This window comes from Artemia franciscana, chromosome 1 (genome assembly GCF_032884065.1).
Source record: "Artemia franciscana chromosome 1, ASM3288406v1, whole genome shotgun sequence".
Lineage (NCBI taxonomy): Eukaryota > Metazoa > Arthropoda > Branchiopoda > Anostraca > Artemiidae > Artemia > Artemia franciscana.
This window is the reverse complement of record NC_088863.1, coordinates 34,481,346-34,508,481: the sequence shown is the minus strand read 5'-3', so window position 1 is coordinate 34,508,481 and position 27,136 is coordinate 34,481,346.

Genomic DNA, 27,136 nt, shown 5'->3' with positions numbered 1-27,136 from the left:
TTATATTCCCTGAAAGTTTTAACTTCCTACCCTTAGCCTCAGTAGTCGTAGTAGCAATAATAATAGTAGCATGTTATGCAAAAGTTTCTATGATATTGCTGCACTGCCTATCATATTGCTTATATACCCTTTTAAAAACATGTATGCATATATTTTTTTTCATTTAATTGAAACTCCCTGTAAAGTTTCACCTTATACACTTAACCTGATTAGAATGTAGAAACAGCCTCATTAGAAATCGTAGCAGATGGATCGTAGCATAAACATAGTGCCCTTTGACTAATAGCAATTCTGTGTTAATACTAGTAGTAATAATTGTAGTAATAGTAGTAGCAGTGGTAGTGGTATTAGCAGTAGCGTGCATATATTGCCTTTGTTCAGTTATTCTTCCCCTTTAAGATTCCACGAAAGTTCCAACTTAATATTCTAATCCATTCCTGAGAAACACCCTTTCAACAATCTCCATGCACATAGTGTAATACTACTACTATTACTAATACTACTACTCCTGCTACTATTAATACTACTACTACTGCTACAACTACTAATCCAACTATTACTTCTACTGCGGTTTCCGGCAATGTTTAGGGTTAAGTTGAACTAAATCAAAATACACTGCATGCAGGTTGTCAAAAGGGCCTATAAGCAATATGTTAGGAATGACTTTGAGTATTAAGTTGAAACCTACTGATTATGCTAAGGGGGACATTGAAATAACCAAAAGGTGCTATATGGATGCTTCTACTACTACTACTAGTTGTACTGCTATTGCAACACTGCGTCTACTGCTGTTACTAACGCAACTCTTACTACCAATATAAAGGCTAAGGGTATTAAGGTGAAAATTAAGGTGACAGCGTCGATAAAAAAACAATTAGTGATAAGTAAAGAGTGATTCGTACTAATAGGAAACAAAACTCTAACAAATGGAACTTTGAAGAAAATATATTCATCAGGAGAATCGTCTTTTCATGAATTAATTAAGCTTAAAGTTGATCATAAAAGTTGTGAGCCTGAGAAAATTTGCTTGATTTTTGAAACAGGGGCGAAATCCCTCAGAAGCACGAGCGATCTTGATAAAAATTTCACGAATAAATTCAGCGTATTGGAGGACCTTATAGCAGAGGTTTTCTGAACATGTCCGGAAAATGTAAAATTTTCATATTTTCTTTGAAAAATGGTCATAGATATGTGTCTTTTTTTCAAGGTGATCTTATTCCTCATAGAAAATCGGCAGGGGGTCATTGGAGCTGAAATTAAAGGTTCAAGTGTTCTTGCTAAATAAAAGAAGAGCTAAGAGCTCATATGGCGCTTGTGACGAGGCCGGAAGAGCCAAGAGATCTAATGGCATGAGCTCTAGCAAAATTCTAAGAGTCAATAGATTGATTTAAAAGGAAAATCAGAGGCTTAATGCCGGTCGGGATTTAAAATAAGAGCTCTGGGAAACGAGGTCCTTCTAAATAAAAAAAATTCATTAAGATCCGATCACTCACTCGTAAGTTAAAAATACCTCATTTTTTTTCCAAATTTTCCCTCTCGCTTCAGCCCCCCAGATGGTCGAATTGGGGAAACCGACTTTATCAAGTCAATTTTTGCAGGTCTCTGACACATCTACCAATTTTCATCGTCCTAGCACGTCCAGAAGCACCAAAATCGCCAAAGCACTGGACCCCCCCCTGCTTATGCCAATCACGTATCTACGACATTTGCTTATTCTACCCACCAAGTTTCATCCTGATCTCTCCACTCTAAGCGTTTTCCAAGATTTCCGTTTCCCCCTCCAACTTACAATATCACCAGATCTGGTCGGGATTTAAAATAAGAGCTCTGAGACATGAGTTCCTTCTACATATCAAACTTCATTAAGATCTGGCCACCCATTCTTAAGTTAAAAGTACCTCAATTTGTCTAATTTTTCCGAATTAACACCCCCCCCCCCACAACTCCCCCAAAGATAGTGGATTCGTTCCAATTATGTCAATCACGTATCAAGAACTTTTGCTTATTCTTCCCATCGGGTTTCGTCTCGATCTCTCCACTCTAAGCGCTTTCCCAGATTTCCGGTTTCCAAGATTTCTGTTTCTCCCCTCCAGCCCCCTCTGTCCCCGGATCCGATTCGAATTGAAAATGGAGCATCATAGATACCTCAATTTTCACGTTTTCCAAGGTTTCCGGTTTCCCCCTACAACTCCCCCAATGCAACTGGATCTGGCTGGGATTTAGAATAAGAGCTCTGAAGCACAACATCCTTCTAAAGATCAAATTTCATTAAGATCTGATCACCCATTCGTGACTTACAAATACCTCATTTTGTCTGTTTTTTCTGAATCACCCCCCACATCCCAACTCCCCCAAAGAGAACAGATCCAGTCCTATTATGCCATTCAGGTATCTTGGACTTGTCCTTATTCTTCCCACCAAGTTTCATCCTGATCTCTCCACTCTAAGCCTTTTCCAAAAGTTCCGGTTCCAACTGCCCCCCCCCCCAAATGACACTGGACCTGGTCGGGATTCAAAATAAGAAATCTGAGTTACGAGGTCCTTCTAAATATGAAATTTCATTACGATCCGATCACTCCTTTGTAAGCTAAAAATACCTCATTTTTTCTAATTTTTCATAATTAACAATCCCCCCCCCCCGACTCCCCTAAAGAGAGCAGATCCGTTCCGGCTTTGTCAATCACGTATCTAAGACTTGTGCTTATTTTTCGCACCAAGTATGGCACTTGGTTAATACCAAGTGCCATAAAAAGATTGGGTCAGACCAAAGTGGTGTTTTCTGCCATTTTATAGCATATAACAGTAATTTTACATTTAAGAAGGAAAAGTAAAAAATTCTAAGATAGTCAGTCCTATCTAAAATTACTGATAAGTTTAGCATTGAGCTCACTAATCTCAGAGGTAATAATCCCGCGTGGTGGCATATTTATCAGAGGGAATGCTATAGCATTGCATATGGTAAGAACCAATAGGCTTCAATGTTTTATTATTATTATATTTTTTTCCCCATATGCACTTCTTATGGAAGGAGTGGTTGTATAAACTGTGGAGGGGACTCATTCGATTGAAAATTGGACTTTCTAGTGCCCTTTTTAAGAAATAAAGGGGATCGGAGGGCAACTAGACGCCCCCACCCTCCCTCTTTTCCCCAAGCGCATCCGATCAAAAATTTTTAGGTAGATATTTTGTTGAAAATAGTCCAAAGGTCAAATAACTATGCCTCTGGGGTAAAAAATACCCTCCACAGCCACTGGAGTAAGGACCGCAAGTAATGCGAGTTGCTCTTTGGTAACAGATATGGTTTTTAAGGAAGGGATGGACATAAAAATTTCAAATTAGAGGTTCTTGTTCTATTTTTCAGAGTCAAAAGAAAATTGGAAGTCAGCCAGCTCCCACCACGTCCTCCCCCCCCCCATAAAAATTGTGAGATAGGCATTTTGTTCCAAATAGTCCAAAAAGAATGTAACTATGAATCTGGGATTGACAAGACCCCCTCTCACCAGTCCCCAGTGCATGGGCTGTAAGTTACGCAAGTTTCCCATTTTTAATATATAAGGTTTTTGTGTCTTTGTTTTCAATTTTTTTGGAGGGGGGATGATCAATATTTTGAGATAGCCATTTTGCTTAAAATAGTCCAAGAAGAAAGTAAATATGCCTCTGGGGTCGACAAGACTCCCCCACAGTCTCCAGTGCAAGGGCTGTAATGTTGTACGCTAGGGTTTATGTCGGGTTAAGTATATTCTAAATAGATGCAAGTGTTACTTTCACTTTAGTTTCTGGGGTATTTTATCATTTTATCATTTTCTGGGAATATCTTGTGGGTTTCGTTAGGGTATATGTCAGTTTGGGTATACATAGATTAGGTACTATATTACCAACAAGATTATAGTACATAACATTAAGTTATGCATGTTATCCATTGCTAGCATATAAGGCTTTTGAGGAAGGGGTGATCGTATATACTTTGGAGTCTCTTTCGATTGGAGACCAAAAGTTCTAATTCCTTTTCTTTTTGAGTCCAAAGTGATTGAAGTACAACCAGTCCCCCACGCTCCTTTTCAGAAAATATATCCGATCAGAATTTTGGAAAATCCATTTCCCTCATTCGATTGGAAATTGAGAGTTCTAGTTCCATTTGTTAGAGCCTAAGGTGACCGAAGGAAAACCAGTCCCCCCCCCTGTACCTTTTTCCTCAAATACATACCATGGAAATTTTGAGTTAGCCATTTTTTTCAAAATAGTCAGTAGGTACAAAAACTATGCTACCAGGTTTGAACAACCCAGCCCCAGGAGCAAAGGGCCTTACTCCTCCCTCACACCTTTTTTCTCCAAATTCCTCAGACCTAAATTTTGAGATAGCCATTTTCTTTAAAATAATTCAAGGGTCAAATAACTATACCTCTGGTGTTGACACACCTCCATCCAGCTTCCAGGCGATGGGCTCTAAGAAATGCATTTTGCCCATTATTACCATATAAAAATTTTATTGGAAAAGAGGGCATGTTTGATCCTGGGTCTCCATAATAGCTTAGGGTATTAAGGCAAAACTTAGGAAATATTGAGAGTAAAAAACTGTACAGCCTACTACGTCATATTTGCTTTACTGAAAACGAATCATATAATAAACTCCTGTTTGTAATGACTTTTGTTCCTTTTAAGTTTGATTTGAATATTCAATTTAAGTTTTACTCGGTTTAAGATTTGTGTGTTAACTTTTATTAGCAGTTTTTATATGTTTGATGCTTATGATTGTTTATTTGATTTCTTTTTATTTTGGGTTTTATTTATTCTTCAACGATTAAAGATTTAAAATCCCCCTGAAAACGTCTGTACACTTCCCAACAACCAATACTATATGTGAGCACTGGTCAAAGTTTGTAACTTGTAGCCCCTCTCACGGGGACTGTGGGGGAGTGAGTAATCCCCAAAGACATAGTTATAAGGTTTTTCGACTACGCTGAATGAAATGGCTATCTCAGAATTTTGATCCGTTGACTTTGGGAAAATAACTAGCGTGGGAGGGGGCCTAGAAGCCCTCCAGTTTTTTTGGTCACTTAAAAATGACATTAGAACGTTTCATTTCCGTTAGAATGAGCCCTCTAGCAACATTCTAGGACCACTGGGTCGATACGATCACCCCTGGGGGAAAAAAACAAACAATCAAACAAACAAATAAACACGCATCCGTGATCTGCCTTCTGGCAAAAAATACAAAATTCCACATTTTTGTAGATAGGAGCTTGAAACTTCTACAATAGGGTTCTCTGATACGCTGAATCTGATGGTGTGATTTTCGTTAAGATTTTAAGACTTTTAGGGGGTATTTCCCCCTATTTTCTAAAACAAGTAAATTTTCTCAGGCTTGTAGCTTTTGATAGTAAGACTAAACTTGATGAAACTTATATTTAAAATCAGCATTAAAATGCGATTCTTTTGATGTAGCTACTGATATCAAAATTCCATTTTTTAGAGTTTTGGTTACTATTGAGCCGGGTCGCTCCTTACTACAGTTCGTTGCCACGAACTGGTTTAAACTTGAAAACTAAGTTAGTCTCGTTTATCATACAGTAACGTGGTAACGGCGAATATCAAACAGTTCGTGGGGTTACGTGAGAGGATCTTTCCATGGATGAATTTATCATGAGGAAAGAGATTTTCCATGAAGGGGACGCAGGGTTTTCTAGTATGATTAAAAAAAACGATCTTAAAACATGTTAAAATTTGTTTTTTTCAACTGGAAGTAAGGAGCAACATCAAAACTTAAAACAAACAGAAATTATTAAGTATATAAGAGCGTTTGTCTTCTCCTCAGTACCTCGCCCCTTACGCTATTGCAATTTCATCTATTTATTCTACCGCCTTTGTGATTCAGGGGTCATTCTTAAAGAATTGGCACACAATTCAAGCTTTAGTGTAAAGAGCATGGTATAGACGATGGGGAGACCCCAATCTTGATTTTTATGAACTAACAAGGAAACATAAAAAAAAATATTTTAGCTTTGTTTTCTCGGTTTCTTAGAAGTTCTTTGAAAACAAATGGCTAGAAGTCGCAAATTAACTTCTGTTTAAAGCAAATTCGCTTCATTATGGACAAAAGAAGAATGAATCACATTTTATGGATGTTAATTTCCTTAAATAATACTTTGCCAAACTATCGTAAAACAAAGAATTATAAAAAAAGGAAAATAGGCTACTGAATAACTGTAATATTACCTGAGAAATTGAGGCAGTTCTAAGTCCATTTTCGTTGCTTGTAATGGCTTTATCCTTGCGCAACCACCATAGCACCCAACTCGAAGACACACGAAACATCTTGCTTTACTTTTTTTTAATAATATAAAGATACTACTTCCCGAAGTATCTGGAATTAGTTCCTTTTGACCCAAGTCTTGGACACTTTCAATACGGCCTTAGATATACAACTTACGAAAAATATGCTTCTCTTTCCTGCAGTCCTTTTTAAAATTTCGCTCAAAATTATTTTCTATCGTGCAAGACTTATAAAACAATAGCAATCGAAAAATTTTCTGATATAGAACACAGCATTTGATTATTACACTGTTCTCCAAAAATGAAATAGCCTGATAGGTAATACTCCTGTTTTTTTTAGAAGCTGTCTCGGGTAGTGACGCAATTCTTTTCGTAGTGATATATAGGCTTCGTTTCACTATAGTAACACTGTATCTGAGGAATTGGGTAAAACAAAATGTTAAAGTAATATCCAGATTTGGACCATTCAATTACTGACAAACTTCCAAACTACTGAGAAGTACACACACTATATCCGGATCAATTAACACATTTCTGAAAGTTTTGAAACACCCACTTTAAATGAATAAAATGCGGCAAAAGTGTAGTCTTCCGCTTTGTTTAAAAGCATGTCATCAGTGAAGATTGATGCGGCTAAAGAAAATTCCGAATTGACATGAATAGCGCTACTTTACCTGAAAGGCAGAATTGAATGATTGACGTTGAATATCAAGCGTAAAGCTGTTGACCAATATTGAGTAAACTAAAAGTGCTTACGCCTCCTACTTACTATACAATAATAGCATCCTCAAGCACTGAAATATACATTATCCAAAGTACACTGTAAAAACTATTCTTGTGGCAGACTCAACTAAAATTTCGTTCCTTTAGTATTTGGATCTTACGCACGAGCTAGCCCACTGCCCTACACTCGTTGAAAAATAACTATATAATCATTGACGAATCTTTAAAAATCGTTGCTAAACTTTAAATCAGTAAATCGTTTAAAAACCACTATACTAGGGAAATAGTGACTAAAAAGAGGAACACACTAAACATGTGAACTTATTTTCTTATTTTGATGACACCAACAGCCGATTCCAAATTCTTTGTTGTATTTATCCCACAGAAAATGCTTTAAAATTTTCATTTACTACAATATAGTACACAAATTTGGCATTCCCTGATTTACTTTTTAAAAGGAATGGTCTGGTGGGGAGGGGGAGATCTCAGGGACGAATACGCTCAGAACCATAAGGTAGAATCTTCTTCAAAGAGTTGAAAGGGTGGACTCTTGAATTTTTTGGTTTTTATTTCAGTTGGGGCTAAATTTGGAAAACGGGTTCATTTTAAGTAGCCTCGTCAAAGACTTATCAGTCCTTGCATATACTCAAATGTCACATCTATATATTTTATAAAAACGGTGATAGGCGTATTCCTCTTCAAAATATTCTCCTCCAGAAAATCTTTGCAGAAAAGTCCTCCGTGGGAAATTCTCTTCACGGAAAAATACTCACCCCACAGAAAATTACCCAGGAAAACTACCCCCGTGTGAAATTTCTTCCGCATGAAAAACTGAGCAGCCACAGAAAAGGTATGAAATATAAAAATAATGAAGAAAAGAAAGGCTTTTGGAATATTTTACCGATATCTCAAAATACAGGCTGAATATGCGGTGTAGAATATCCTATAGTATTTCCTTTTGTATTTTTATTAAAAGTAAAGAAACAACTAAATCATTTTTAACGTTATTTCACTGGACCCCATACTCTGTGTTTATCTTTCATTAAGAATGGTGGTAGAATGCATAGCTCTAGACAAATCTTAGTATTCAGCCCGTGGCATCGATTCAGAGGAAGTTAGAGGGAGCCGGTAAGAGGAGAATATATTTATCAAAATTTTGGGGGGCAATTTTGCTATTGTTTCCATATTTTTAACGAAAACACCAAAAAATACATTTTAAATGAAAATACCAAAAGAAAGGCCTTTTTCCCCAAATCTAGGTGATGAAATCTTGGAAGGAGGGAGGGGGAGTAAATCCCCCTGAAGCAATAAAAAACTTTATATCTTATATAGTTCTTAGCGTTTCGGTTGCCCCGACTCCAGCCCCCTGGCTACTCAGCTGGAAAGTGTTTTCTTTAGTGGTGTCAATACACTGGCGGATCTAGGGGGCCGGAGGGCCCCCACCAAGATTTTTCTAGCACCCTCATTCCTTGATTTTGTTTTCTGTTTCTCACTCTGTTTTTTAAATAAATTTGTCAATTTCGTCAATCACTGGCCCCTTTTCACATTGGACCCCCAAAATTTTGCTTATTGGCACCCTCATCACATTGCCCCCCCCCCAGATTTTGCTCTAGATCCACTACTGTGTTAATGGGGGGAATTCATCCATCCTCTATATCTTTTTACCCTTCCCCCTAGATTTTGAAAGATATCTTTTTTTTTGTTTTCATTGAGAAATGCCTTTTTTTGGTATTTTATTTAAAAACATGAAAACTACAAATTAGCTCCTCCTTAGATCTTGAAAAAAATATCCCTCAACCCTAAATTTTCGTAAACTAACGACACTGGTATCTATGTTAGAAACACAACCAGCCTTAAAACAGCTAGAAATTAAGAGGCAAAAGAAACAACGTTATTCATTCTTGTTAAACGTTATGCTAATTTAAACTGATTTCCTGATAAAACTGATACCCAGGAAAATCTGTTACCATTGAAAAATTTTCCTGCTTATAAAAGATTGAAACTTCATTTATATCTTAAGGTGATGGAAATTCTCTTTGATGTAAAATAGCTCTTATGATAATATCTCCCAATTTTTCGTGCTCTGAATGCACTATGAGTTGCAAGCTTAGACACTAATCATATTTATGAGCATGCAGTGATCTGAATAGTTATCAGTTACAAAATATTTCACGAAACGAATATCTCTTTTCCTTTTTAAAAATAGAACTAAAAGTCTTTCTAATTAATCACCAAGGCTGAATCAAGTGTAATTAAGCTATTATGTAATTAGTACTATTATTTTGCATATTATGAATTAAGAAATGTTTTCTGACTTCAAACTGTCCAAAACTTTACCCACCCCCTTATGTGCAAATATATAGCCCAAATTAAATATTTCCCGTATATTCTGTGACTTGTCTTTTTGTTTCGTGGTAAGCCGAAAGAAACTAACGAAAAAACCGGTTTGTTCTCAAGTTTTACACAGCCTAAACTTGAGTGAGTGGCGCATAATACACAAGTACCGAAATTCCTTACCCCACGGAAAAAAACTCAAACAAAATTCTCAAATTTGGGAAGCCTTATTTTTCACGGGGGGTATTTGCCGCGGGGAAGTATTTTCCTCGGGGGGGGGGGAGGGGATAAACACCTAAAACCCCATTAAATACATAACCCTTAACCAGCTCTATGTATTAAATATTTTATTAAAATATCGTAGTTTTTCTCACTCAAATAAGTAAATCATAACCGATTCCAGAGCGGCAAATCGGTTATTGTCTGATCTGACATACCGTAATTCTTGAATTTGTTTTGTTTAACAGAGAAGTAAAAGTTCCATACAGAACAAAAAGGTGTTAAATGTGTCTGACAGTCTTAATTATGCAGCGTTTAGTTCTTACATGTTGCTTTTTTTAGCCCAAATTTCCACAAACCACAGAAAGAAAACCTAGGGAAGGGGAATTTCCTATAAGAAGATGCCGCCTTAAAACAAGTTTTTGTTTGTCAGCAAATCTGCTTTTTCCAATCCTTATTTAAATATACCTTTGTAGAGTTCCTTGTCAGCTAAAGCGATCCTCTATAATAATGTCAATTCAACACAGAATGAATGATCTACGAACATCGTCTAAAATACAATAAAAGTATTACGATTAGCATATGAAAATAAGATGCATTTGAACATAATTTTGACTTGTAAATTGGCTGCAAGAGCCTTCCTTCGGATAAGCATACAACCAACGTCGTAAATATTCATAATTAAAAAAGACAAAAACTCTACATTTTTTTTTCAAAATAGGCAGGCTCTCAAAAAACAATCAGACAAATAAGTGCATTATACATTAATTTATCTGCGCCCGACAAACAATAACCGACAGTTTAGAAACACGTTAAAACAACAAATAAAAACACCAGTTACAGCTGATACAGGAGTGACAACTATTATTTCGGTTAATCTTAATTATTAAAGGCTTATAGCGGAAACAAACTTATTAGAATTTTGGATAAAAGCCGGAAACTCCTTGAAAATGGCCATTGGAATCATCATGGTCAAATATCATACACAGGAGTATTACAGTTCCCCACCTTGAACAACAAGGCAAATTACTTTTTTTTGCAAAGGACTTTGTTTCGAGGGATGATAGTATCGAATCAAAAGCTTGGAAGGCCCATCAGAATATATATCGCAATATCTAATGCCTCTTTTTAATTAACAAAAGAGATCACCTGCCACTAAAGTGGTGGCGTTTTCATTTGTGCCACCAAGAAATAAATCTTTGTTCAAATACACGAATACTGCTGGGATTACCAAGATCGTGGACAAATCATCAGCAGATGGTGACCTTTTTAAATATCAAAAGAGATCGTGCCAAATCAAATTGGTATTTTATGCCATTTCGTGCAAAAAAACTATAAATTTTTGTTCAATTTCAGGAATGCAAATTTTGAAATTTTCAATCGATTTGTCATGGTCTAACAATCCACTGGAGATTTTCAGCCCCCCCCCAGTCTTGGAAAAATAAACAGATAACAAAGCTCCTTTTATTCTGTAGCCTGGTGCTATCAGTTTAATATTAAAGATCCCTCAAGGTTGAAAACCTTGAACTTGAGTGGGCGGAGTTTAAAGATGGAATAATAAAGGGGGTTTTGCTGCGTTTAGACGCAGTGCAGTAAAAACAGCATGGATAACTGATATCGGTTATCCATACTATTTGGTGCAGTATCAAACAGTTAGTGGGTGAACTTCATATAAAACAAGAGCTAAGAACTCATATGGTACTTGTGACGAGGTCGGAAGAGCCAAGAGCTCATATGGTACGAGCTCTAGGAAAATTCAAAGAATCAATAGATTGGTTTAAAAGGAAAATCAGAGGCTTAATGCCGGTCGGGATTTAAAATAAGAGCTTTGAGTCACGAGGTCCTTCTAAATATCAAAATTCATTAAGATCCGATCACCCACTAGTAAGTTAAAAATACCTCAATTTTCTAATTTTTCCTCACCCTTCATCCCCCCCCCGATGGTCGAATCGGGTAAACGACTTTATCAAGTCAATTTGTGCAGCTACCTGAGATGCCTACCAATTTTCATCGTCCTAGCACGTCTGGAAGCACCAAACTCGCCAAAGCAATAAACCCCACCCCCTATCTCGGCCAAAGAGAGCGGATCCAGTCCGGTTACATCAATCACGAATCTACGACATTTATAAGCGTTTTCCAAGATTTCCTATTCCCCCTGCAACTCCCCCAATGTCAACAGATTTGGTCGGGATTCGAAATAAGAGCTCCGAGACATGGTTTCCTTCTAAATATCAAATTTCATTAGGATCCGGTCCCCCGTTCGTAAGTTAAAAATACTTCAATTTTTCTAATATTTTTTAATTAACAACCCCCAGTTCCCCCAAAGAGAACGGATCCGTTCCAATTATGTCAATCACATATCTATAATTTGTGCTTATTCTTCCCATCAAGTTTTATCCCAATCTCTTCACTCTAAGCGTTTTCCAAGATTTCCGGTTTCCCCCTCCAAGTCCCCCCAATATCACTGGATCTGGTCGGGATTTAAAATGAGAGTTCTAAAGCACAAGACCCTACTAAATATCAAATTTCATTAACATCTGATCAACCGCTCGTAAGTTACAAATACCTCATTCTTTCCAATTTTTCCGAATTACTCCACCCGCTCCAACACCACAAAAGAGAGTGGATCGGGTCCGGTTATGTCAGTCACTTATCTTGGACTTGTCCTTATTCTTCCCACCAAGTTTCATCCTTGTCTCTTCGCTTTAAGCGTTTTCCAAGTTTTCCGGTCCTACCCCCTCCAATGACACTGGATCCAGTCGGGGATTTAAAATAAGAGATCTGATTTAAGAGGTCCTTCTAAATATGAAATTTCATTAACATCCGATCACTTCTTGTTAATTTATAAATAACTCATTTTTTTAATTTTTAGAATTAACTCTCCCCCCACCCCCCAAAGAGAGCGGATCCGTTCCGGTTATGTCAATCACTTATCTAGGACTTGTGCTTATTTTTTCCACCAATTTTTATCTCGATCCCTCCACTCTAAGCGTTTTCAAAGATTTTAGATTCCTCCCCCCCCAATGTCACCGGATCCAGTCGGGACTCAAAATAAGAGCTCTGAGACACGATATCCTTCCAAACATCGAATTTCATTAAGATCCGATCACTTCTTCGTAAGTTAAAAATACCCCATTTTTCTAATTTTTCAGAATTAGCCCCCCCCCGAACTCCCCCAAAGAGAGCGAATCCATTCCGGTTATGTCAATCACGTATCTAGGACTTGTGATTATTTTTCCCACAATGTTTCATCACGATCCTTCTGCTCTGAGCGTTTTCCAGGATTTTAGGTTCCCCCCAACTCCCTCCAATTTCACTGGATCCGGTCGGCACTGAACTAAGAGCTACGAGACATGTTATACTTCGAAACATCAAATTTTAATAAGATCCGATCACTCCTTCATAAGTTAAAAACACCTCATTTCTTCTAATTTTTCAGAATTAACCGTCCCCCCAACTCCCCCAAAGAGAGCGGATCCGTCCTGATTATGTCAATCACGTATATAGGACTTGTGCTTATTTCCCCACCAAGTTTCATCCCGATTCCTTCAGTCTAAGCGTTTTCCATGATTTTAGGCCTCCCCACCCCAAATCCCCCCAATGTCACCTGATCCGGTCGGGATTTAAAATAAGAGCTCTGAGACACGATATCCTTCCAAACATCAAATTTCATTAAGATTCGATCACCCGTTCGTAAGTTAAAAATACCTCCTTTTTTAATTTTTCCGATTTAACCGTCCTCCCCCTCGCCCCCCCAACATGGTCGAATATGTGAAACAACAATTTCTAATTTAATCTGGTCTAGTTCCTGGTACGCCTGCCAAATTTCATCGTCCTAGCTTACCTTGAATTGCCTAAAGCAGCAAAACCGGAACAGACAGACCGACAGAATTTGCGATCGCTATATGTCACTTGGTACATACTACTACTAACTACCAATAACTCACTGCAGCACCAAGCCGCCTGAGGCCAACACAGCTACGCACGCTCCTCCTCCAACCTAATCTATTTAAAGCCTCCCTATTTACACCCTCCCAGGAAGTTCCCATTTCCTTTAAATCTTTATTTATGACATCCTCCCAACCCAGACAAGGACGACCTGCTTTCCGTGTAGCAACAGACGGTTGGCCAAAAAGGACAATCTTCGGTAATCTGTCATCCTTCATCCGTAGAACGTGGCCTAGCCATCTCAACCTTTCTTTCATTATAGCCCTAGAAAGCGGGATTGAACCACACTTTTCGTACAACCTTCTGTTTGAAATACGGTCAGTCAGCCGGGTACCCAGAACAATCCGTAGGCAATTTCTCTGGAAAACATCTAGTAAATTTTCGTCTGCTTTTCAGAGTGCCCATGCTTCAGAGCCATATTTGACCGCTGTCATCACTGTAGCTTCCAATATTCTAATCTTGGTTTGTAGACTTATCTTCCTATTCTTCCAAACTTTTTTTAATTGTGAAAAAACACCCTGAGCCTTAGCTATTCTACTTTTAACACCTTCACTGCTCCCACCATCTTTACTAATAATACTACCAAGGTAACTGAAGCTCCCAACCTGATCAATCTTTTCGTTACCTAATTTCACCTGTTCATCTTCACTTATTCCTAGCCTTAGTGACTTAGTCTTCTTAACATTAATTTTCAAGCCTATTTTAGCGCCCTGAACTCACAAAACCTCCAAAAATTCATTAATTTTGCTCACACTTTCATCTAATATGCTTAAATCACCAGCATAATTTAAGTCCAGGAGCGTTCTTCCTCCCCATTTGATTCCATGGTCTCCAATTGCCTTTCCTGTGCTCCTTAAGACGAAGTCCATCAAAGCACAACCCTGCTTAACTCCTGATTTAATACAAAACCAGTTGCTAACCTCATTTCTTACCTTAACCGCAGCAGTATTATTCTCGTACATAGCACAAATCACTCTAATGTATTTTTCTGGTATACCATATAACGATAAGACCACCGATTGCCATAAAAACACGTGCAACGATAATTAGCAATAAGCAGTTAGTTAGGTATAATTTTTGTGCTACGGATAGTAGTCTAACCCAATATAACAGATAGGTGTTTAATAGCTAAATTGAAAGCTACTGCTTCAATAGTTTGACCTTAATAACTCCATTAAAAAGGCCATATGACGCCAAAAATGCTAATGTTTGGTACTTTTTGAGAGGGTAGGGGCTCGGAAGCACAGCAAGGGCACCATTTTAGTTTCAATGGCCTGAAACCCTTAATGAGACGTTTAAAATTACCCTCTTATATACTCCCATCTTATTAAGGGAAAATTAAAACACCCTTTGAAACAACCTAATGAAAAATATGATTTATTTATTTTCAAGGAAGGAATAGAATATCTTTAATGTGTATGTATTTTCATGGGCGTCGGCAGGGGGGCATGCACACCCCTGAAAATTTGGGCTATTAACTAAAAAGAAGGAAACCAAAGGAAAGAGAGCAGAATGGGGAAAACCCATGGAAAAAATATGTGTTGCTCTATTGTTTACTGCCTGCCAATAGATTTTGACCCTTAATAAGGAAAATATAAGTTCTAATTTGTGACTGAGTGGCCCCTTTCTAGTTTTTCACAATCTTTTTTTCTATATGATTTGGTTGGAGAAAGAAAAAAAATTCAAATTCTTCATAGTAATGAATGGTAAGTAAATAGCGATCCTTGTTAATATTAAATAAAAAAACAAGTTTTTTTTAACTGAAAGTAAGGAGCGAAATTAAAACTTAAAACGAACAGAAATTACTTCGTATATGAAAGGGGCTGCTTCCTCATCAACGTCCCGCTCTTTACGCTAAATTTTGATTCTTTCTCTCAACTCTTCTTTTTAAAACAGTAAAAAAATTTAGCGTAAAGAGCGGGGCGTTGATGAGGAAGCAGCCCCTTTCATATACGAACTAATTTCTGTTCGTTTTAAGTTTTAATGTCGCTCCTTACTTTCAGTTAAACAACCTTTTTTTTAATTTAATTTGTGAACGTTTTTGAATCAATGCATGTTTTTATTTTGGCTCTCCGCAGAGGACTAATTAAAACGAAATTCGCATATTTTTTTTTGGCTAAATGGCTTTCTCATAATTTTGATCGAATGATTTTGAGAAAAAAAGAGCGGGGGAGGAAGCCTAGTTGCCCTCCGATTTTCGGTTAATTAAAAAGGCAACTAGAACTTTTAATTTTTTACGAATCTTTTTATTAGTAAAAGATATACGTAACTTATATATTAGCTTACGTAAAGAACTTTCGTATTCTCATGTTTTTATTACATATATAAGGGGGTTCGCCCCCTCGTCAGTACCTCGCTCTTTACACTAAAGCTTAAATTTTGTTCCAATTCATTAAGAATGACCCCTGAATCACAAAAGCCGTAGAATAAATAGTTGAGATTACTAAAAAATACTTTAGCGTAAAGAGCGAGGTAGTAGGAGGAGGTGAGCCCCTCATATGGGTAATAATTTCTATTCGTTTGAAGTTTTAATGCTGCTCCTTACTTACAGCTGAAAAAAACTTTTTCTTACTTCTTCATTTTTAAATACTTTTGCTTTAATCGGCATACTTTTTCCATTGCCTTTAGAAAATTGTTTATCTCTAAGCTTCATTAACTAAAAAAAAAAATAATAAGTTTTTCCAATTGAAAGTAAGGAGCAACATTAAAATTTAAAACGAACAGAAATTATTCCGTATTTGAGGGGGTTTCCCCCTCCTCAACACCTCGCTCTTCACGCTACATTTTTTCGCCATTTTAAAAAAAGTCACTTATTGCTCTAATTAAACGACCCTTGTGTTTTACAAGGTGTTTCAGTCGTTTTTAAAGAATTGGGACAAAACTTAAACTTAGTTGTAAGGAGCAAGGTTTTGAGGAGAGGACAACTACCCTCATATATGAAATAATTTCTTTTTGTTTTAAGTTTTAATGTTGCTCCTTACTTTCCGTTGTAAAAACTCGTTTTTTTGTTTAATTTATGATCATTTTTTAAATTTCGCCAGGATACCTGGCTTCATCTCCACGGAATAATCCTCCTCCCTATAGAAATATCATCTGGACAATTAAATTCTGGCGCAAATTTACCGAGGACAATTAACCTTAACATCTCCACTCTTAAAATAGAATTGGTAAAGAGAAATCAGGACATATAAAGAAATTTTGCATAGTAATTCTAGCAAATTTACCTTGTGTAGAATTACCCCTGAAAAGTTCACCACCTGGAAACTTCTCTCTCCATGGAGAACTCTCCCATCAGAAAATTTTGGCTCCCCTCCCCACCCGAAAGAATATATGAATACTTCCCAATAACAAATGAAACAGTGGGATAATTTTATAACTTAAAAAACCTTTCCCCAGAACCTTAAGGGAGTCATTTTACCTCCAAAGACATAGTTATTGCGCTTTTCTCCTATGCTGAAAAAAAATCTATGTCAAGATTTTGATCGGACGATTTTAGGAGAAAGTGACGTGGGAGGGGGCCTTGTAGCCTTCAGATCGTTTTGGTGACTTAGAAAAGGTCACCGGAATTTTTTACTTCTGTTAGAATGAGCCCTCTCCCGACGATCCAGGCCCACTCGGTTGATACAATCATCCCTGGGAAAAAAACAACAACAAATAAACACGTATCCGTGATCTTTCTTCTGGCAAATATTACAAATTCTACATTTTTGCGGATATGACCTTGAAAGCTCTACAGTAGGATTCTTTGATATGCTGAATCTGTTGATAAGTTTTTCATTAAAATGGCTTCTAGGTTGTCTTTCCCCCTTCTTTCGAACATCAGATAATTTTTTTCAGGCTCGTAGCTTTTGATGGGTAATACATATCTTAATGAAACTTATATATTTGGAATCAGCATACAAATCCCGTCCTTTTGATATATGTATTGGTATCAAAATACCGTTTTTTTAAGAGTTTTCTGTTACTATTGAGGCGGGTCCCTCCTTACCTACAGTTTGTTAACACAAATTGTTTGATTACCGATCAAATTCAAAACAGAGGTCATTGAAATATTGATAGGTTTTTCTGCGCTACCAAAAGTATTGTAATCGTAAAACTTATAGTTTCAGGGAATGTAATTAAAAGAATGGTAAAAAATTTTCAACTAAAGTAAGGAGCAAGTTATAAACTAATCTGTATATAAGGGGGACTGCCCCCTTATCAATACTTCGTTCATTAAACAAAATTTTGAGACATCTTTTTTTTCAGTTGCAATTTTTTTTTTAATTTGGAAAAAAGACAAACTTCACAGTAAAGAGTATGGAGCTAAGGAGCAGACAACCCCCTTCATACAAAAAATATACTCTTCTAATAGATTTCAAATCTTTTCCTTGCCTTCAGTTGAAAAGTTCTTTTTTTATTTTAATTTCTGATTGTTTTCAAATCATACCCAGGCTTAACCAAGATATCATTTGAGATACCAGTCCATTAAATCCCTGTTTAATTGCTTTTAAAGTGTATAAACCAATAATTGTACGTTGATTAGTTCTGTCCTACGTTTAAATTTGCAATTTCAATTTTGGATAAAATTTGAATGTACTTAACAAATTGGCGATGAATGGTAATTTTGGGGAAAAGTCCTTGTTAATATTGCTACTAAGGATTTTCGGTTGAATGAAAAGGAGTATTATTGTTTGTATGAATGGAAATTCTGTGAGACTTTTGATCTTCTACATAATTAAATAAAAAATCAAGTTTTTTTTAACGGAAAGTAAGGAGCGAGATTAAAACTTAAAACGAACAGAAATTACTTCGTATATGAAAGGTGCTGCTTCCTCATCAACGTCCCGCTCTTTACGCTAATGTTTTTCTTACTGTTTTATAAAGTAGAGTTGAGAGAAAGAGTCAAACTTTAGCGTAAAGAGCGGGGCGTTGATGAGGAAGCAGCACCTTTCATATACGAAGTAATTTCTGTTCGTTTTAAGTTTTAATGTCGCTCCTTACTTTCCGTTAAAAAACCTTTTTTTTTAAATTTAATTTCTGAACGTTTTTGAATCAATGCATGTTTTGATTTTGGCTCTCCGCAGATGAATAATTAAAACGAAATTTGCATATTTATTTTTTTTTGGCTAAATGGCTTTCTCATAGTTTTGATCGAATGATTTTGAGAAAAAAAGGAGCGAGAGAGCTAGTTGCCCTACTTCTGTATTCTCATGTTTTTATTACGTATATGAAGGGGTTCACCCCCCCCCCCGTCAGTACCTCGCTCTTTACACGAAAGCTTAAAATTTTCCCAATTTCTTAAGAATGAACCCTGAATCACAAAAGCCGTAGAATAAATTGTTGAAATTACTAAAAATAATTTAGCGTAAAGAGCGAGATATTAGGAGGAGGTGAGCCCATCATATACGTAATAATTTCTGTTCGTTTTACGTTTTAATGCTTCTCCTTACTTTAAGTTGAAAAAACTTTTTCATATTTATTTTTTCATTGTTTTTTTTTTAATAATGCTAGAAAATCCTGCGCTCCCTTCATGAAATTTTTTTTCCCCCATGACAAATTCATCCAAGGGAAGTTCCCCTAACATATCCGCCTCTTATCAGCCCCCCCAACCTGAACATCCCCCTGAAAACGTCTGTACACTTCCAAATAACCATTAGTATATGTAAGAACTGGTCAAAGTTTGTAACTTGTGGCCCCTCCCATAGGGACTGTGGGGGAGTAAGTCGTCCCCAAAGACATAGTTATAAGGTTTTTTGACTACGCTGAATAAAATGGCAATCTCAGAATTTTGATTTGGTCACTTTGGGAAAATAATTAGCGTGGGAGGGGGCCTAGCTGCCATCCAATTTTTTTGGTCACTTAAAAAGGGCACTAGAACTTTTCATTTCATTTAGAATGAGCCCTCTTGCAAGATTCTAGAACCACTGGGTCGATGCGATCACCCCTGGGGAAAAAAAACAACAAACAAACCAACAAATAAACACGCATCCGTGATTTGTCTTCTGGCAAAAAATGCGAAATTCCACATTTTTGTAGATAGGAGCTTGAAACTTCCACAATAAGGTTCTCTGATACGCTGAATCTGATGGTGTGATTTTCGTTAAGATTCTATGGCTTTTAGGGGTTGTTTCCTCCTATTTTCTAAAATAAGGCAAATTTTCTCAGGCTCGTAACTTTTGATGGGTAAGACTAAACATGATTAAACTTATATATCTAAAATCAGCATTAAAATGCCATTCTTTTGATGTAGCTATTGATATCGAAATTCCATTTTATAGAGTTTTGGTTACTATTGAGCCGGGTCGCTCCTTATTACAGTTCATTACCACGAACTGTTTGATTGAAGCCTTTACAACCTCTACGATAGGATTTTCTTATCGATAAATACATTACATATATTACTTTAAATACATTGAAGTACTTCATATAGATAGAAAAGTTCCTAACAGTATTGGCCACCCCAAAGAAATTTCCTGGCGGGGCTGATGATCACCTGCCTTGCTTTTTCCACCTATATGCTGGTACATATGGGAATGCAACATTTTAGCTGTATAGTGGAATATTTTAATTAATTCCTACTCCCCCTACCTTTTTTAAAATTTATCTGAAGCTTCATAAAGAGTTAGCAGTTTGTCCATTAAAATTTACTTTTGTAAGGAATCTACCCCATCCTCAACTAAATAATGACTCACTCCCCTCATTATAGCTGATATACAATTACAAATCATCAAGCGTAGCCTATTTTCATTACAAATAAGGTGAATCAACTTGGTTGTTTCCAGTACTGCCACCGTTTGACATTACTTCCTTTGTAACTAGGAAGCCTAAAATATAGTTATTGGTACTTTAAATCAATTAGCTTCTCAAAATCTGAATTGATTGCAAATTCATCCTCTTTAGGGTAAAGTCATAATTTTGTGCCCTAAACCACCTAAACTGTCACCGAACCGCCGCTGCTATTTTCGTTTCTTCCCCCTGGAAACACTTTGTGCCGGCGCCCTTGTGTATTTTGCTTGGCATCATACAAAAAAGAATAGAAAGAGCAAAATTAAGAAAATAAAAAAAACAGCTTAGCTAAAAGAACAACACAAAAAATCAAACCTTGGCATGGAGGCTAGTTTCCTGGCATCGCAAATGCACTTTTAGCTCCTGAAGATTTTCTTATGGGTCGTGTCATCGACTACATTATGACTCGGACCATAAACCGCCTCCAGTTTGGGTTGCATTACGGTGATAGAGTACTTTCAGACGCTGGCCATGCCGATGATTTTGCTCTTGTCTCCGATTCACCGTCGAAACTCACAGAAGCCCTACAAATCCTTGCTGATGAATCCTTAAAGATAGGGCTATCGATTAATTGGCAGAAGAAAAAAGTGATGTTTGTTGAACCCCGTAATTCGCCGCGTCCCCCGCCCCTAATGGTCGGTGACAAACCAACTCAGATTGTTGAGAAATTTACATACCTTGGCTCTATCCTCTCAAATGACGGATCAATCCTTAAAGATCTAATGCTTCGAATTTCCAAAGCCTCAGCGGTAGTGGGAAGACTAAGTGTCCTTTGGAAGGAAACCTTCTATCAGCCGTAGGACCAAGAAGCAAGATGCTTCGGTGGGATCCGTGCTTCTTTACGGAGCCGAAACTTGGCCAGCCATGTGCTTAGCACCGTAAATATAGCCCAAACAAAACATCTTCGCCCCATTGAAGGACTACACTGGCACGATTTTGTTAGCAACTAGAACCTCCTGGGGTTAACTGCTCAGACGCCCTTCTCAGTCCAACTCGCCCAACAAACACTACGCTGGCATGGACATCTCCTTCGCATGCCCCCCGACACTCCCGCATGAACGATTTTTTACTTTGATCCCGTGCTGCACGGTGGGAAACGCCCAAGAGGTCGTCCCCCAACCAGATGGAAGGACACGGCAGGTGCCTTCTTAGTCATGGCAAATATTCAGGAGGATGTCCACATCTTTGCAAGAGACCGGTCCAAATGGAGGCACCATGTAGCATCACTCTCGACGCCGGAAGCATTTAGGCAGGAGCATTAAGTCAAGTAATTCAAGTCAAGGTGATCGTATCGGTCCAGTGGTCCTAGAATGTTGCAAGAGGGCTCATTATAACGAAAATGAATAGTTCTGGTGCTCTTTTTAAGTAACCCAAAAATTGGAGGGTACCCAGGCCTCCTCCCATGCTAATTTTTTCCCCAAGTCTCCAGATCAAAATTCTGAGATAATCATTTATTCAGCATAGTCGAAAAACCTTATAACTATATCTTTGGGGACAACTTAATCCCCCAGAGTCCCCATGAGAAGGGCTACAAGTTACAAACTTTGACCAGTGCTTACAAATAGTAAAGGTTATTGGGAAGTGTACAGATGTTTTCGGGCGGAATTTGTGGCTGAGGGAAGGGGTTGAGATGAGGGGCTTATGTGGGGCGAAATTTCCATGGAGGAATTTGTCATGGGGGAAGAAAATCTTCAATATATTCCTGCAAACACCTCAAATTTGAAACTCTCCCAGTTAACGTTAAAAAGTGAATTAGGTGATCATTTGGCAATAACAAAAGGTTTTGAAACCACCCACAAACAAATTCATCACTACAATATGAAGCGTTTTCAGTGTGTTCCTGCAAACACCTCGAATTTGAAACTCTACCAGTTAACATTAGGAAGTGAATTAGACAATCATTTGGCAATAACAAAGGATTTGGCTTTGATTATATGTCATTTTGACCCATTTAACAACGAGGTGGCTAATAGAAAAATACATTTATTTTTCCTGACATTGATTTCTATGTTACTACTCTTAGACGACCACAATTGGGTCACGGAATTGACTATTACAAAGATGTTTCGTCAATATTGGGCTAAGGTCTTGGCAGTTGCTTTGCTAAGTTGTTTCACTGTGGACTATCTCATGCTAAAAATATATTGCTCTGGTTGCCGCAGATTTTGCATCCTCTACAGCACACAATTGGAGGGGAGCGACTAGCAAAGATTTTGAAGAATGTGTCTCACAAAATCTCTAGCCTAGTGCAGGATCCCTTGGTGAGCGGTTGAAATCATGAAAAAGTGGAAAATGTTTTAAAATGTCGAGAAATTGCAGATCACTGATCAGTTTCTACTCAGGTCATAAACGAGAGATATCACTCTTGTCAAAGAAGAAAAAAACCGAGAAAAAAAATTGTTAGGTTGAAAAGAGATTTCTTTTCTTAGACTCAAATGACGTATTACCCTACAAGGAATCCCATCCCACAGTCACCTCACCTCTATATCTTTTCAATGCAAAACTGTAGATGACAGTGTAAAACATTACTATGAACAATTATACCCACAGCAACCTCTCGTTGAAAACATACATTTTAAATTTATTTCAACAAAGACTACCTCATAGATTTATCATCCACATTTTACTGATTTAGATTGTGGCGAGGAAAAAGTCTGACAATCAAACTCCCACCGCTACCGATGGATCATTCTAAAAAACTGTATCCTACACAATTTGTTTAAACGAATATGTGAGTACATACATAGGACATTGTTCAGCACTAGCAACAGTATATCAAAATCCACAAGCTACATACCTTTTATGTCCATGACTCCAAAGTCCTATAAGAAATTGAGAGGTCTAGCCAAGGGTTATGATTGTAGATGAAATATTGATACTGACGGTGAATTGACTTGGGTTATGAGCAAGGAGTATCATTTAGTTGCTAAAATAATCATGAAATACTCTGTATACCTCAATAGATGCCTCCCAGTGTTAGGATTGACTTAACGCTTCAGCTCTCCCCAACCAATTTCATTTTGAGAAAAACACTTGAAGCAGCAGCCAATGCAAATATCAATCTCACCTCGGCTGTACTTTATGTACGAAAACAACAGGTTATTAGTTCTGTTACATTGGGAATTGAAAAATTAAGAGCTACTGGAATTAATATTAAATTACTCGTTCCTCACACAATCACCAACAAACGAGAAATTGTCACGGGTTCAAGTAGCTACACCATCCCTTCATTTATCAAATGTGAAATTCCTTGAAACTTGCTTTGGCCTTTGTAGAAAGTGTCAGTGCCATAGGATCATGAACAAGTTCTCCATTTGAATTCGAGATGTGTGAACTTTCCTCTCTTGTTTTTAAAGTATATAGAATTCCTCTCTACAATTCAGCCTTTGATAAATCATATAGAACCCTATATGTATTGATAAGGCAATCCCTGGATTGAGATTAACAACTGTTTGGAAATGGTATTAACGGTAGAGTGTTTGCAAAAAGTTACGGTATCATTGTACTGGATTTGTCTGGAACTCAAGATGTGACTGTTGTCCGAATGGGCACTGTACATTTTGAGTGTATCATTGCCGAACCATTGACGGGGGGTGTAGCGTTAATCTCCCTAAATCAATTTCCAACCTATTGGGAAATTACCCCTGACGGTAGTATTGTATTAGACTTGGCACCAGGAACACAAATCAAATAATAGATGTATTTAACTTGGATTCATGAATGTCCAGATATAAATCATATTGTATACCCTTGGATTTCCTTGAGCATATTCATTTTATGAGTAACACCTTTATCATTGTTAATTGTCATCTATCGACTGTGTAGACGGGACATTGGCTATGCATCTTTCAAACAGCAAAGGATATGTAATTTTTGATCCTCTTTGTCTACCATATTCATTCTACACACGTCGCATAAAAAATTCCACGAAGAAAGTGGAAGATCTATTGTTCAAAATTCGAAGCCAGCACAAGATTTATTAACCGAAAGCTGTGGTTTTCATAAACGATTATATTTTATTGTTCGATGTTGTGACTATGCTTACAATGAATTTCTCAATATTTATGTAGACAGTCCTCGACAGAATGCTTTCATAGTGGGAAATACCCTATCCTATCTTTATAACATTGATTTTAGTCCCCTACGAATAAAGTATTTTAATAATGTAAGTAAATTTGTTTATTAATGAAACATAAATGTACAATAAAAAGTCTTTTGTCTTCATCTTTTTAGATTTCTGCTTCTTTGTCATTTGGGGGGTCATCAACAAAGATTTGTGGTGGCAGATCATTTGAAGTAATTGAATTTCAATTTACCTATTTGAAGTAATGTCCCAAAAAGTTTGGTCATGTGAACAATCACTTTCTGTAACAGCTAATTAAATATGAATAGACTTATATTCGTGACTACCGTTGTCCTTACAATGATGACTTAGAAACCTAACTCTGTTGTTGCTTTTACAATTGAAACGCGGTCCAAATTCGTCTTCCCAAAAAATGTGTCCTTGACGATACCAGTCTCTTAGAATTAAACTGAAATCATGTTTTGTGTTTTTCAAATCATGTGTTTTTTTTAATTCTAATATTGTTACTCATCCTTGGGCAATTATTTTGAGGCAATAGGTTTTGTTTTTTGTAGTTGGATATCCATTTGTTCTTTATCTTTCTTGTGTTTGTGTACTCTTTTGTAGTGTGTTTTTTTGCTTTTTTATCTTTTTTTTTGATGGGAAATAAATATATACATACATACATACATACATACAAACTGGGGTAAGCATTTTCCCATTGATCATACTTATCATAGTGACAATTGAGAAATATGTATCCTGTAGTGTTAGAGTCACAAACCTTTTCAAGACGGAAATTAGAGTCCTTTGTACAGAATATCCTCTATACAATTCACATGGATTGCATAACCGTAACTTTTCGTTATATTCATCAACACTAGTCCAGTTCTGTCATAATGGCCAGCTACCCAATGTATATAAGCATAGTGGACATATGTAGAATATGTTTTACTGTTGACTCTTACATCACCAAATAAAAACTGACTTGCGAACAAAAGGAATGTTCTTTTTACTTCTAGAGATGGGAGTAATTGAGTGACATCAAAATCAATTATACCTGTTTGGACAGGATTTTTTAAATTGTCTCATGTTCTCAAGAACAAAATAGAGACTGAAAAATCATTCGGGTATGGTCTTAAATCAACATGGAGACTTGAATGGTTTTAGGCAGTGTTCAGAAGCATATCCACAGTATAATTCTGCTTTGTTTCGGTTAGTATGTTAATTCATTGAATAATTGCGTTTTACCCACAACGTAAAAGCCTAATACAATAATCAAAAAATAGAGAACAATTCGCGATATAGTCAAGCATTCATTGAGAGAATATTCTGTTTTGCGTTTTATAACTTCTGAAATTAATAATTCAGATTCAAAGATTTTTCCAAAGTCATGAGATTCCGCATGATTTTCTGTTTCTAAAATCCATCCATTTTTGTTCTTGACATTCCCGATTGCCGATTATAGAGTAAATAGCAAAGCCAAAGAATAAAAATTCTTTCTACTTCTTGTATTTTCTCTACTCTCAACGTCTATTAGTTCCCTAGGGAGAGGAGCAAATGATCAGCAAAAATATCTAGCAAGAAAATCAAATCATAATAAAATATTTTTATTTTCAGAAATGTAATTATAGAATAATATGTATATATTTTCACTCTTTCTTCACGAGGTGAGTAGATCCGTTGTCCTCAATATGATTCACGATTGTATTCAATCAATGTTGTATTCCAGACATATACCTTGTATTCCCATTTGCCGCGAAACCTGCTCATAGATATAACATATCTACCAAACATTTCATCCCACTCAAATTTAAGTCCTTTCCATTTTCAACTGCTACATTGGGATATTTTTTTTTCATATTATAACCGTAAACTACTTCTAGTTGTATTACTGTAAAACTACTCATTTTTAAATAATAGAAAGTTTTTCAAACTTGAATCAATGTAAACTAGATATTAAGTAACTTTCCATGGTATAGTGATGCTTACCAGATGGGTACTAGCCGCTCAGAACCATTGTATTGTCTCATCGACACAATAAACTTGACAAAGTAATGTTCCAAGTAAATTCAGATGCGATATTTACAACATATGACTCTCATGATATAGCGACAATATTCCTTGGCTTGCAATGTTTCCATGAAACGTTAATATCTCAAAGGCCAGACTTGGGGATGTAATACTTTTCTAGGAACGTTCTAATCTCAAAGACTCCACACAAGGGCATTGTAACTTCAATAGGCTCTAGTATACCCCTATGTATGCAACGGGGATGGTGAGATATGTGTGTAACAGGGATGGTGAGATATGTGTGTAACAGGGATGGTGAGATATGTGTGTAATATGAATATTGGAATATGTGTGTAACAGGAATGGTGGATATGTGTGTAATAGGAATGGTGGGATATGTGTTTTACAGGAGCAGCAGGATATGTTTGTAATAGGACCTATCTATAGGATACTTTTCACCCTCCCCCATATATAGAATAATGTTAGCTAGTTTTAAGTTTTTTGTTTTGAGAAATTTTTGTTCTTTTCGTTTAATGAACAATCATGGGAGTCGCCTTAACAAAATCGAGCATAAAGATAAATGTATATATCAGACATTTATCATGTATGAATTACGTGACTTTTCAGGATTGGCCTTTCAGAATTTTCAGTCGATTACAAGCTGTTTCTATTTGTGGCAAAATCGTAGGTCCGTGTCACAAAAGGTGAAAGAGCTCTAGAACTTTTAAAAAGGGGACTAGTACTTTTAAATTCCATTTCAACGACCTGTCTTACGATTTCTCGGGACCACTGGTTCGA